Below are 10,551 nucleotides of genomic sequence, written 5' to 3' on the forward strand. Positions count from 1 at the left end.
TGATAGAACAGATTTGTCTCCCCATACAGCGATCAGATCCAGTATCTCCCGTACGGTCCATGCTGGAGCTCTTTTTGGATTTGGGACTGCATCGCCACCCGTGCTGATCAGAGCTCCACGCTGGGCAAACAGGAAATGAAAATCAAAATTTCACGGGGCTTTTCTTGTTTACCTGCCCACTGCATCCGAGTTCAGATTGCTGTCCAGAGCGGTCAGTGGTGCACTGTGGGATACCACCCGGAGGTCAATAACATCGATCTGCGGCCACACTAACCCTAATCCGATATGTTCATATTGATTTTAGCGCTACTCGTCTCGTCGGGGAGGAGTACAGAAATCAATTTAAAGAGCCCTTTATATCGATATAAAGAGCATTGTAGTGTGGACGGGTACAGCGTTAAATCGATTTAACACTGTTTAAATTGATTTAAACGCGTAGTGTAGACCAGACCTGAGAGGGATGAGGTGTGGAGCATGCTTTTAGAAGTCTTAAAAGAGCAACATTCTGATGTGGAAACTACATAACCCAAACCACCAAAAAAGAAAATCAACCTTCTGCTGGTCGCATCTGAATAAGATGATGAAAATGAACGTGCATCAGTATGCACTACTTTGGATCGTTAATCAAGCAGAACCCGTCATCAGCCTGTACGCATGTCCTCTGGAATGGTGGTTGAAGATGAAGGGACATATGAATCTTTAGCACATCTGGCACATAAATATCTTGCAACACCAACTACAAAAGTGAGATGCAAATGCCTGTTCTCATTGTAAACAAGAAGCAGGCAGCATTATCTCCTGCAAATTGTAAGCAACCTTTCTTGTCTGAGTGATTGCCTGACCAAGAAATAAGACTGAGTGGACTTGTAGGCTCAAGTTTTATATTGTTTTATTTTTTAATGTAGTTTTTGTACATAATTCTACATTTGTAAGTTCAACTTTCATGACAGAGACTGCACTACAGTATTGTATGAGGTGAATTGAAAAATAATTTTTTTTTCCAGTGCATATATTTGTAATAAAAAATAAATATAAAGTGAGCACTATACGCTTTGTATTGTGTTGTAATTGAAATTAATATATTTGAAAATGTAGTAAACATCCAGAATATTTTAAAAATGATATTCTATTGTTGTTTAATAGCACAATTAATTGCGATTAATTTTTTTAATTGCTTGACAGCCCTAGTTCTTGTTTTCTAGTGATCCAAAGCCCATTGAAATCAATGAAGGTTGGATGAAGCCCTGTTTACAACATCCTAAATTAAGTCCAACTCCTTTACATCAGCATTATAGATATGAACAGTATCTTCAAACTGCACTCTCTGATTGGTCAGCTGTTCTAACCAGTTGTTTCATTTGTGGACTTTGCCGAGCAATTGGGAAACTTATTTTGCTGTGGTGTCAGAACTGTCCATTTTTAAAATTTATCTTTGACTGGACTTGAAAAGGGTATGGGTGAGGGGAGATTTATGGCTGGCTGAAAGAGAATGAGTTTGCAGTTACAGGCCGTATTTAATCCAGGCAATCATTCTTCTCATTGAGTCTTCTGAGTGATTAAGAGTTGTGACTCTTAAGCAGTTATTCAGTCCCCCCACCTCTGAGTTCACTTCCAGATGTTTGACTGAAGTATTTGTGTGATAATTCAGATTCAGGTGAACGAGGGTCAGAAAGTTGAAGCCAGTCACATGGGAATGATGGAAATCCATTGTGAAGCAGTTCTGAAATGAAAGGTTAAGTGTCGTAGATTTCACTGGAAGGCTGGGCAGGGGGGTGATATTCTCACCTCGCACTGACATACTCGTCTTCGCGCCCATCAAGGTAGCGCACTAAAAAGGGTAGTTTAGCTGTGGTAGCAATGGCACAGGCTCGCTGCAGCAAGTACAAACCCACCTGGACGCTGGGGGTATGTATTCACATGGCTAGCCCATGCTGCAGTCACAGCTGCCTGTGCTATTGTAGCTACGCTACTATTTTTAGCACGCTAGCTCGATGAGAGCTAGTGTGAGTATGGCTGCAGGAGGTGAGACTCTCACCCTCAGCTCCCAGTGTAAACATACCTTCCCTTAGGGCATCCTCCTATCGAGCATGAACTTCCGCCAGGAGTGCTTTTTTTTTTTTAAAAAAAAATATGGAACGCTTCACGAATTTGCATGTCATCCTTGCACAGGAGCCATGCTAATCTTCTCTGTATCGTTCCAATTTTAGTATATGTGCTGCCGCCGGGAGTGCTGTGTCAGGTGATAGTGTGTCAGGTCTCTCAAGCCAACCTCCTTGCTTTTCATCTGCGGTACTGCAAATGTCAAGCTTCCAGATTCATCCTGGTGCCAGTGAGCTGTGAGAGAGTGCATACCCCTTCATCCATTTAAATGGAGATCACAGTAATTACTCTGACAGAAAAATCAAATGTCTTGGCTTCCTTAATAGACTGTTAATCAGAGTTCCTTTTTAAAAAGACAGTAGAACTGAAATACTGGGCTGCTGAATTTGGCCTACTGTGATAATATACAGTCTTTTTATAGAGACAAGGTGGGTGAGGTAATATCTTTTACTGGACCAACTTCTGTTGCTGAGAGAGACGAGCTTTCAACCTTACACAGAGCTCTTCCTCAGCTCAGTCTTTTTAGAGAGGTATACGGCCCTTGGCTACTCTTCACTGGATATCAGTAAGAATTTCATGCCCTAATCAAGGGCAGCATATGGCCTCTTGTGTTTAAATGGTCAGTTCCCAAGGTACAATACAGAAAACCCCATTATTTTAACCTCCTGTGTCAGACAAACTCACTTTAGAGACAAATATAGCTGAAGAAACATTTCTCAGGAAGCTCTGGAAAACAACACAGCTGTATGGGTAGGAGACTTCCTTTCCTGAAGCTAAAAGGCTTTGAAACATCTCATTGTTAGCAAAGTTAATTCTTAGTTTATTTGTAATTAATTGTGTGCTGTTGCCTGACAGAACATAATAGAACTACAAAACAATCACTTAGATCAGGAAACAACTGTCAATTAATATATTAATGAATCAGGTTTACCAAAGGTGAAACATCGAAGGCGCTGAGCTGAAAAATATGAAACGCAGAGTCTGTGTGCACAGCGAATGCATCCTTTTAAGTTGCAGCTCTATTTATTTTTATTTTCAGAAGTGGTTCTTGACTGGCACATGCTACTGCAATACTTACACAGGTTTTAACTATTAAATCTTACCTCTGTGGCTAAGAGAACCTGTCCTACTTCTCATGTTACCACTAAATAAAGAATCTGAGACTACAAAAGGGCTTGATTCTGCAAATACAGACGAGTTACTCTGCTCATGCAAATTGTGTTCAATGGGATGACTCTCAAAAGTAAACTTGCTCACTTGTGTAACTGGCTGAAGGATCAGGTCCCCAAAGGATAAATCATATATTACCTTTGAGGTGTTGGTGACACATAGCTACAGTACCTACTGTGACAAAGTTCCTTCTCTACCTTGGGGGGTCTTGCGCTTATTGGCAGATTTGCTCACCTCAGTGATCTTCCCCACAGTCTGGATCAACTCCTCCTGTGTCTGATCAGGAGTTGGGAAGTTTGGGGGGAACCCGGGCCCGCCCTCTACTCCAGGTTCCAGCCCAGGGCCCTGTGGATTGCAGCTGTCTATAGTGCCTCTTGTAACAGCCGCATGACAGCTGACACCTCCATCTAGGGCTTACTATCCCCATGGCCTCCTCCAAAACCTCTTTAATCCTCACCTACGCGACCTATCCTCTGGGTCTTAGGTAACGCTTGTACTCTCTCAGTCCTCCAGCATGCAACTACCCTCTCACTCTCAGCTCTTTGCACCTCTTGCTCCCTGCTCCTCACACGCACTTCCTCTCCTCTAGCTCCTCCCCACCTGACTGGAGAGAGCTCCTTTTAAAACCCAGGTGCCCTGATTAGCCTGCCTTGATTGGCTGCAGGTGTTCTAATCAGCCTGTCTGACTTAATTGATTCTAGCAGGTTCCTGATTACTCTAGTGCAGCCTCTGCTCTGGTCACTCAGGGAACAGAAAACTACTCATCCAGTGACCAGTATATTTGCCTTCTACCAGACTCCTGTACACCACTGGTTTGGGTCTGTCACACTACAGAAAAGGGATTCAAACTTAAACGCTGTGATTTCTTTGTATTTTGATTGCAGCTAGGTGTTATGCACTGTATAAACACATAACAAGACAGAGTTCCTGCCCCAAAGAGCTTATCACCTAAATAGACAAGGCAGACAAAAAAGGTGGGGTGGGAGGAAACAAAAGCACATAGAGGTGAAATGTCTTGCTCAAAATTCCACAGCAGGTCAATGGCAGACCTGGAAATGGAGTGTAGGAGGAAGTAAGAACATTTAAAATAACGCAGGTTTTTAATCTTTATTTTAAATTATTGGCATGAAGGGTGTGGAACAGATGGTAGAGCTAGGATGGTGCATGAGTGCTGGTGGAGTGAAGAGGAAGGACACTAATGGGCAAGGGGGAGAAGAGGCAAAGGGGAAAAGTTTGGAGATATGGAGTGAGTGGCATGGGCAAGTAGAACAGGGAAAATTAAACAATAGTGTAAAACAAGCGGATAAAAGCAAGTGGTAGAGCATCAGTTAGCTGCAACTAGCAAGACTGGCTTCTCTAAGTGCCTGATAATGGAACAATTGTGAAAGAGAAATGTAGCTCTGATGCAGGAGCACATACATTTGAGAAAGTGCCAACTGGTGCAAGTTAGAGCAGCCTCTTGGAATTAAGGAGACTGCCTCACAACAGCAGTCCTGCTTTGCTGTTGAAACTAAGCACAGGAGGGAATTTGTCCAGTATCTGTGATTACCCCTTAGTTAACGGTCTGGTTCTAATGCTTTCAGGTTCAGAAAGGTTTTCTGCTTCGTTTATCATTATCCTGTGAAACCCGAGAGGTTTCAAATGGTTTGTGTTTAAAAGAAGAAAGAGACACAGCACAGTATTGTCATCTAGACAAACTTCTCCATCTGAACGTATTTCATAGTAAAGAAATCCTGTTCCAGTCTAGTCCTGAAGCACTAGATGGAACAACCGCAAGAGGAAACTGCTTGTGTTTTATAGGCAAATGGTTCTGATATTTTCAGCATGGTAGAAACTTAGGTTGGCATATAAGAAATCTGTGGGCGTTATACTAACGGTTTTTATTGTCTGTGGAGATAATAGCTAGCAATAAAACTGACGTGCAATCCATTGTAATTGAGTTTTATTTTAATTTCACTTATTTAATGTAACAGGGACATCCCATGTACTTGATTATTTGGGTGCTCAAGCACTTAGCCCAATTTTTAAATGTACTTAGGGGTTGCTGTATTCAGCTTCACAGCCCCTAAGTATCATTTTCAGGGATTTAGGAGCATAGGTGTCTAAATTCCATCAACATACATATGGCTTTAAAATTTGGACCTTAGAGATATAAGATTATTTTAGGACCTATAATTGAATTAGGGACACTGATTGCAGCTTTAAAAAATGGAAGCAGCCTTTTTTGTGATTGGTTATTACTCTCATTATGATAAATGGTATCCTAGCATTAGGATAATGTTACCTGTGGATTTTATTTAGGAAATAGCATATTATTTCAGAATTGAATTCTCACTGTAATATCATTGTCTTTGTAAAGTTTCTTTTCAGAATACCTCTCTGTAGTACATATTAGGAGCATTTTAAATCAGTCTTCAGTGTATTAAAATTAGTGACAAAAAATGTAATACAAATTGAAGCTATTTTTAAAAAGCAGTATGGTATCTTTTAAATATGTAATTGCATATCTGGTTTAAGCACTGTAAAAACAACAAAACATATTAGTATTGACGTTTGTTTTATTACCTGTGCAGCACTGAACAAGTTGACAAAATCAATTGTAATGGCATCAAGAGTAAATAATGCTGCTTTTACACTTTTTAAAAACTATTTAAGTTTTAATGTGACTTGTGTAATTGTTTTCTCTGCTCAGGGCATTTGGCAGCTTATATCTTCTACAGTATTTTGAGATGTAAATTTATTAATATTCACAACAAGCAGAAAGATAAAACACTTTGTTTTGAAACTCCATGATAAATGGCTGATCGATGACCTCGTTCTTTTCAAGCACCAGCTGAGAGAATCCATTAGCTGTGTGGCAATAATACATGGACCCACATGGAGCAGAACCAAGAAGGAGATAGCTGTAGTTTGAAATGTCATTATTGGCAGGTTTCTGAATAATTTCACATTGGCATTTCAGGCTTGGAATCTTCTTAGTGGAACACAATCCCACTTCAGTCCTTATATCGCCACATGTAAAACTCAATCTATCCTCCTAAGACTTTAAGTATTATTTTTGATTCAATTCACTAGCCATGATTGACAAGGACCTCTTCATGAATACATTAAAAATGAAATGTTTCCTGGATATTATGTCCTTTCATATCTGTCATAACTGGAAATTCATGATGCTGTTTTAACAGGCCTCCTATTGTAACGGAAATATCAGGGAAACATGTTCTTGTTTTTGTAAAGCCCAGGGAAAAAAGAATACCTTAGAGGCTGATAGGCAAGTTTTTCAACAATTTAGAAATGCAATGTGACAGCTAGCAGAATATATCTCAACAAGCAGAAAGCACATATATATCATAGTCACTGGCGTAGAATTGATAGAGAGAGGGGATTTTATTTATGTTTGTTTTTAGTTTGTGGTGGCCCTGGTTTTAGAATGTTTTTCTTTTTTAAAAAAAAAACAACTGAAATCAATTTTTCTTCATCAGTATTTTCAGATATTCTGGTACTATATCAATCCCCAGTCCTGCAAAGACTTATGAAGATGTTAAATTAAATACATATGCATCAGCCTTTGCAGTATTGACACCTTACGTTGTAGTATCTTAAATTACTTTAGCTAGTTTAATTATGGGGTTAGTAACACTAGGGCTGCATTAAATTTTATTATAAGGCCATGCTTTAATTTTTCCCTATTTTTTTTTTAAGTGAGGTACTAGTGTAAAATGGAAAGATGTTGAAAAGCAACCCCTTTTCAAACATATGAAGCCAAAAAATTATACTGAATATTTTCATGTAGGAAGCTTTTCTGTCAAAGAACAAGTTTTTGTGAAAACTGATTTTTTTTTCCATGGGAAAATGTCAGTTCTGATTAAAATTTTCCATTTTCCCTACAGGAAATGTTGAAACCAGTATTTTTGGTTTGGAATAGTTTCATTTTGACTTAGTGTTATTTCATTTCTTGAGGTTCAATTCCTTTATTGATAGACATCTGATAACCAGGCTTAAATAGTCTATTACTCAAAGATGGATAAGTACAATACAGAAAGGTTAATACATTGTGTATCTGGAGAACAGTCTTGCAGCAGTTAGGTGGTTGTTCTGTTCCCAATTTGAGCTTAATTTTATTCATATTTTATATTCTCCTTGTTTATGACAGATAGAAAATTACATACTTTTTTCTTATTTGGATTTTGTACGTAACATTCCAAAAGGCAGTAGATCATAGACATATCTACACAAACTGTACCTAGCACACAATTAATATTTGGCAAACTTGAGCATACATCTTGTTTCTCTCTCTCTCGCTTACAACAGTTTTAACAAGTAATAGATTTCCACAACAAAGCTTAGCATGAGTACAAGGCATTCTGGGATTACATAATATTGGCTATGACATTTCAGCTTTTCAGTTTAAAAAAAGAGAAAGTAAATGGCATTTTTTTCAAAACGTTAAAATGAAAGCTGTCATTTTGAATCAAGTTTAGATGCCATGTCATTTCATTTTGACATGACATTTTAAATAAAAAACAAACAAAAACATTCATTTATTTTAGATAGATTGGTTCAAATATTCCTATGGGAAAACTAAACTTTTTCATCTGAAATTTCTCACAGGAAAACATTTGTGTATCTATCTCTAGTGATTTCCCTTCTAACAGTTGTCAACAATAATCAAACTATTTCACTCGGACTATATAATTTTGACGTGTTTTTTATTCTGGAATAGTTATTGCAGGTGATTTTTTGGTTGGTAATGTAAGCTTTCATGATTATATTCCCTAATAAATACAAATTGAATACAAAATGCCGGCACCCTCCCATGACTACTGCACCTTATCTTTTCGTTGTTTTGATTAATCTGGTTTAGATCATATACTTGAAGGGTACGGATGTGTCTAAACAATGTGTTCTTTAAAGTCCTAAGGGCATGCTGGTAATATATAGATAAGGATGATTGTAGCTCTGAGGAGAACCCTTTCCCGGCTAGCTGGTGCCATGACTTTACACAGTAATTAATTCAGCCATCAACGTTCATTTTAAAATAAAAGAAGTATTTATAAAAGGTGCCATACTGAGAGCACTGGAAACGAAAATTCTTGTTAGTACACAGTACAGATAATGCAACAGAGAATTGCAGTGCAAACTTCTCCACTCACCATGCCATTGTATTCTGAAGGGACCCTCCTTTGGCGTACCAAAGTAATACATTCCCTTTCCAGCCTGTATAATGCTGAGTGTCTCTGTAGGGTCAGTCAATAAGAGGGGCAATAGTAATGTTTGTTTTTAGCACCAGTACATTTCACATAGGCCTCCACGCAGATTGCTTTGACTTTCAGTCACTGTGCCCTCCATTCTGCAAGGCACTGAATGCTCCTGTCAGGTGATGAGTGCTCTGAACTCCTGCTGACTCCTTTGGGAGCTGAGGGCACTCCCTCCTTTGAAGGGGTTCTCAGCCACTTGCCAAATCAAGCCTTATGAGTCTGGCCTAGATTCAAGCCAGTGACTAACAGGTGAATGGCAATAGGATACAGAGCCTACACCATACAATGCCCCAAAGTAAATCCTTCCTGACTGCAAAGGCATGAAAAGAAGTTTTTCTTAGAACTAGTAGCAAGGTTACTGCTTGGGTCATCTAGCAGCACACTGAACGGTGAGATCACCCATATCTTGGACAGTGACTGTTGCTGTGCATTGTCCCTGGCAGCCTTAAAAATGTCTCGTGTGTGATGGGACAATATGCATGTGTTCCTGCCTTTCTGGACTGGTTTCAAAGGCCTTTACAGAGCTATAACTTTCACTAGTAAAGTTGAATGACGAACCAAAGTGTCAGACTCAGTTTAAAAGGACATTGCTCCCTTTTTTTGGCATATGGAACCATAGGAATCATCTATAGCTGCTAAGAGGTAGTGAGACCCAGTGGGCAATGAAAGTGCTGAAAGCCAGAAAGGACTGAATTCTAATCTTACCCTCTGACAGGTTTCTACCAAGGCAGCTCTAATGTCTGCTAGTTGAATCAGTGCATCCCATTCTGTCCTGACCTGGGCTCCCTCCTTGGTCTGGCTAGTTGTAGATGTGTCGACAGAAGAAGTTATATGTGCCCGTTGGTACTAAAGTCCCCACTCTGGGCTGACTGTCCTCCATGCCGGGTGAATTTGACCCAAAGTTTGTAATACACTGAATGCTCCTCAGGAATATCAGTGATAGATGGGAGTAGCATTTTTCAGCAGGTAGTGTACTCTTGTAGAATATTTTAACATCTAAAATGCTGTGTGTGCTTTTTTTGCACGATTAACCTGCTACCTGTGATTCATTGACAAATCAGCACTGGATCACATTGAGCTAGGTTTCAAATCACCTTTTCCTTGGTCTTCATATCCCTTGAAGGGGAAAACGGAAAAGAAGGACCCAGTGAGTTAATTGTGGAGGCTGTCTGGTTAAAATGCAATTAAGTAGAAAAAGGGAATGCAATGAAATGTGTCTTAATGCCAAAAGTAGCAATAAAAGAACACTTCTGGCTTCTGTCTTAATCCATGGCAACCCCACAGCCAGAATATATAATGAATAATCTTATTTGAAAGATACACAGAAAGAGAGAGAAACCACATTATGCCCTATATCAAACTAGTGATACTCATCAGCAGAAAAATCAGGTTAGGAGCTGCATTCAGTATTATTCATATTGCTTAGAGTGTTATGTATGGACATCTTTTTCTGTAGTGAGATTTTGTTCCAGTTTCTTTATTAGCATGGCAAAACCCAGATAGATAAATACAACTATGCTGCTGTATACCGCTACTTGCAATATGATGATAATTAAAAGCTTTCTACTGTGGTTGGAGAACCATTTGTAAGATAAGTTAGTGTAGAAGTAGTCTGATGGAAACATGAGAAATAGTGAAACTTGTATTTCTGTGCAGAATGCATCATTTGGGTAGTTTTCAAAATGTAGCATAAGAGGCAGTGAATTTATTTGCCATCAAGCATAATGTGTACGTAAGAGACACTGTTTAATGTGCAGTGTTCAAAATATCAGAGGGGTAGCCATGTTAGTCTGGATCTGTAAAAGCAGCAAAGAATTCTGTGGCACCTTATAGACTAACAGACGTTTTGGAGCATGAGCTTTTGTGGATGAATACCCACTTCGTTGGATGCATGTAGTGGAAATTTCCAGGGACAGGTACATATATGCAAGCAAGAAGCAAGCTAGAGATAACAAGGTTAGTTCAATCAGGGAGGATGAGGCCCTGTTCTAGCAGTTGAGGTGTGAAAACCAAGGGAGGACAA

General features: G+C 39.2%; 1 protein-coding gene and 1 non-coding gene across 7 annotated transcripts in view; one reads left to right on the forward strand and one right to left on the reverse strand.

Moving 5' to 3' along the window:
• FHIT (fragile histidine triad diadenosine triphosphatase) overlaps positions 1 to 10,551 on the forward strand; it is a 1,173,656-nt gene that overhangs the window by 693,115 nt on the left and 469,990 nt on the right. The gene's annotated exons all lie outside the window — the stretch shown is intronic.
• LOC116825672 (U6 spliceosomal RNA) lies at positions 2,125 to 2,231 on the reverse strand. Its single transcript, XR_004373898.1, has one exon. It is a non-coding gene; the product is annotated as a U6 spliceosomal RNA (small nuclear RNA).

The sequence above is a fragment of the Chelonoidis abingdonii genome, chromosome 17 (genome assembly GCF_003597395.2).
Source record: "Chelonoidis abingdonii isolate Lonesome George chromosome 17, CheloAbing_2.0, whole genome shotgun sequence".
Taxonomy (NCBI): domain Eukaryota; kingdom Metazoa; phylum Chordata; order Testudines; family Testudinidae; genus Chelonoidis; species Chelonoidis abingdonii.